Source organism: Mixophyes fleayi, chromosome 8 (assembly GCF_038048845.1).
Source record: "Mixophyes fleayi isolate aMixFle1 chromosome 8, aMixFle1.hap1, whole genome shotgun sequence".
Classification (NCBI taxonomy): domain Eukaryota; kingdom Metazoa; phylum Chordata; class Amphibia; order Anura; family Limnodynastidae; genus Mixophyes; species Mixophyes fleayi.
Window position 1 is genome coordinate 130,960,240 of NC_134409.1, and position 4,220 is coordinate 130,964,459.

The following is a 4,220-nucleotide window of genomic DNA, read 5'->3' on the forward strand; positions in this document are numbered from 1 at the left end:
ACAGCAAAGAGACAGAGTAACCCAGAGACAGAGTAAACCAGAGACAGAGTAACGCAGACATGTGGAGGGTCACAGTGACAGACATAAAGGGTCGTTTTACAGGACTGCCAATGTGTAGAAGTGCAGTGCAGTTTTTATGTATATTTGCCCACCAAGGGCACCTATTGGCGGACACCAGCTACGTGCAGATGCTTTGCACAACTATTTGCAGGATTGCATCCTGAGATGGGAATGACTATCCCACTAAAAGTTAATTCCACCCAAAACTAAAAATATAATTTTTAGTATTACTTACCTGAAATCCTGCGGCGCGAGGTGTCTCCAGAACGACCGTGGAGACACCTTGCGCCAAAATTGCGGCTCAAATCTCCGCTCATTTTGCTTTGCACACAAAAAATGAGCTGAGATCCCTGCCGTAATTAACGTCATTGTGCGCAGGTGGACGTGGCAGTGAAAAAAACCCCCAATGTAATAACAGTTGCTTAAAGATGGTGTTTCCAACTATCTTATAACAATATTTAGTGTTTCTTTGGTATTAAGCCGTTATCCACTCAGATCTTACAATGGCCATTTACTTATACGTGCATGTTTAATCATATTAGCCCACGGAGCTCAGTTCATGAAACAGCTGTCATTACAGCATAATAGTGCAATAATTGCTAGTGAACATTCAAAGTTTCCCAATCTTGGGTGAACTCAATTAGTCCCAGATACTTAGCTGTAGAAATCCACCAAAGGCGAAGGAGCAGGCACACACTGCAGAATCGATTAGGCAGCTGGCCTCCAGTACAGCTAACGGGTATTGCAAAATCTACGGTTCCAATCTGGAGGGCAAATGGTGTCACTGTATCAGCCGTGCATTCGGTCACTCGTTCGTGAGCCAAAAAGATGTGACTGCTTAATAAAGAGCGCACGTGCAGCCAAAACAAGCAGCAAACACTGTGTCAGTGTCTCCAACTGACGCGTTTCTCCGGCCCCATTTATTGCAATTGGTGGCTTCATCAGAGGAAGAAGTTAGACATAACACTCATCAACACTCATTTTATTGCCAATCATGATAGAGTGATTTTGGAATAACTTTGTGAATATGACATCGGTTTTGCTAGATTGGCTGTAATTTTTGGGAAATTGGTAGCCCATTGAAAAACATAAAAATGACAAAAATGTAATGGTCAGGCAGAACCCACTTATAAATTGCACTGAAATTGTCTTAAATGCTACAAAAGAAAACACATATAAAATACATAATGACATTTTATTCTGTATTATGAACAGATAAGCATAATAAGCTGCTTCGGGTAATTACAATGAATGCATAGTAAAATGCTGTTTGTAAGATTTTCTTTTATGTGGGTTATCAGGACAAACGCGTTGGGGGGCTCCAGCTATTGTCTGCTATCATGTGTCTGTCCCATCTGCCTTGTTACCTTTCCTCCATAACCTTTATATCTTGATGAAACCTCTCCCTTTGTTCCTCACTAAAATCACCAAGATTATCCTGATATCGGTGTAAGTGGCTATGGAGAAAGTACCTTTATGCTCCTATCAATACCCACATTTTTAAAGTTTGTGAGCATGTTTTGTACCAATTCTTCCTAATTGTCTGCTATGTGGTTACACAAGAAGTTTTTCCCAACTGAGACATAACCGCACCAAGCAGAAGCTTCAACACATTCATACATTGTGTGAAATTAGAATCCTTGAGAAGTTTACAAATTTGAGGGCCAGCAAAGATTCCAGCCTTTAGTTTTCCCATACTTAGTCCAGGGAACGATCTACAAATGTATTTGAAGCAATGGCTATCTTTTTCCAAGGCCTTAACAAATTATTTCATTAGTCCCAGCTTGATATGGGGAGGTGGGAGAATGATTTTTCCCTGTCAGCCAATGGCTCGTTAATGATGTTCGCTGCACCTACAGTCATGTTGTCTCTTGAAATCCATCTCACTTTGTTTCCAATGATCTTCTGTCAAGCAGATGATACTAACATACTATCCAACTGCCAACTGTCAACTGACTGCTGGTTGGACGACCGATCACTTATATACGGAGTGGGAAAATTCTAGAATGATCGTGGAGTGAACACCTAGAATATTTCCGCCTTCTAGAATGTTCGGGTAGATTCCCATATGCACGCGTTTTGGCTAAGTTGCCTATTAATTGAAGGTATCCATTATCTCAAGAACTAGAGCCAATACGAAAAAACTACTTTCATTTTTCAATTCAGCAACCACGAAATACCCTAAATTTGTTCAACTATCCTTGGCTACTTAAAAAAAAAAATTTTGTTGGACTGAGTAATCCTCGGCACTATTTTTAACACTATATCGGCAACAGTAAGATCTGAGCGTGTTCACATTAACATTATTATTACCAAAGCACTATGGAAATCTTTGCTGATTGGCTTGGCTGCGATCACGTGACTAGCCGAGTCCATGTTAGTGACAAGGATTATGTCTAACTTTCTTCCTTTGATGAAACCGACAATTGGAACAAAGCGGGTGGAGAAACGCGTCAGGATGGAGACCATGACACACTGACACAGCATTTGCTGCTTGTTCTGGCTGCACGGCGTGCTCTGTATTAAGCAGTCACAGCTTTTTGGCTCACGAATGAGTGACCGAATTCACGTCTGATATAGGGACACCATTTGCCCTCCAGATTGGAACCTTAGATCTTGCAATACCCGTTAGCTGTACTGGAGGCCGACTGCCTAATCGATTCTGCGGTGTGTGCCTGCTCCTTCTGCTTTGGAGGATTTCTACAGCTAAGTATCCGGGACTAATTGAGTTCACACAAGATTGGGAAGCTTTGAATGTCCACTAGCAATTATTGCACTATTATGCTGTAATGACAGCTGTTTCATGAACTGAGCTTGGGGCTAATATGATTAAATGGCCATTGTAAGATCTGAGTGGATAATAGCTTAATACCAAAGCTTTATAAAGGAATACTAAAGTTTGTTATAAGATCGTTGGAAACACCATCTTTAAGCAACTGTTATTACAATGCTTGTTTTGCTTGTCGTAAGTTCCCAGATCTGATATTTATTCACCTATCGGAATTGTGTCAGTTAGGATCATTAACTTTTATCTTTAATGTATTATTTTGCTAAATTTGTAATATTGTTTTGCATGTCAGAGCTTCTGATATCTTATTGTATTATATTGTTGTGCTACTCAGGTTTCAGTCTCCTGTTTTCGAGAGCAGCGAATTGCCAAGGCGCTATTTTGGTCAATTATACCGCTTTCATACTGCCGCCCTGGCAATATCCCGGGTTTTTCAAGCCGGGTTTTTTGCCGGGGCTCGGAGCGTCCCAGCTCACGAACACCATTCATACTGCACCTCGGACCCGGGAATTTACCGGGTTGACCCCATTCATACTGCACAAGTCTGTGCCCTGGCAATTTGTGGGAGTCATCACCAGAGCAGTTTTCATTGGCTGAAAAATGGTGATGTCATTGAAAGGTGGCTGGTTTTTTTTTCTTTCACGGGCTCCCACCGATGACATCATCCTCCAGAGACAGGCAGACAGCCAATAAGCTTGTTTTCTGTGCAATCCGGGTTGAAAAACCCGGGTTGCACCATTCATAGTGTCGGCAACCCGGGTCCGACCCGGGAATTACCCCTCGATAAATAACGGGTTGAAGACCCGGGTTTTTAGACCCGGGATTTTTGACTTGTACCATTCATACTGCACCAAGACCCGGGTCGTTTGAGCTCGCCCCGGCAAAAACCCGGGATTTTGGTGCAGTATGAATGGGGTATTATTAAATTTATTTAGCGTCTGAGTTTATTTATTTAGAAAATGACCATCAGAGACACAAAGAATCACACAACAGGCAGACAGAGATAACACAATCACACTGAGAGTCACACTCACAAAAAAGAGTCACACACCCTGACAAGATAAACTAAATTTGGCTTGTTGCACCTTTATGTAGTTAGTTTGCTAAACTACTTGTGCGTGTGATTTATTTTTATTTTTTCTGCAGCACAATGATATAAGTCAGATGTGCACAGGAATAATTATTGTTATATAGATCTCTTTATTTTGGTACTAATGTCACCATTACCTCCGTTTGCATGACTATTGTCTATTCCCCTGCGCCCGTACCATGCTCCTGGATGCGATTCGCCTCTCAGCTCGAAGACAAACACCTGTTTTGACTACAAACACAAAACATTGCTGATGTGAATGACAACAGATTTGATTCCAGC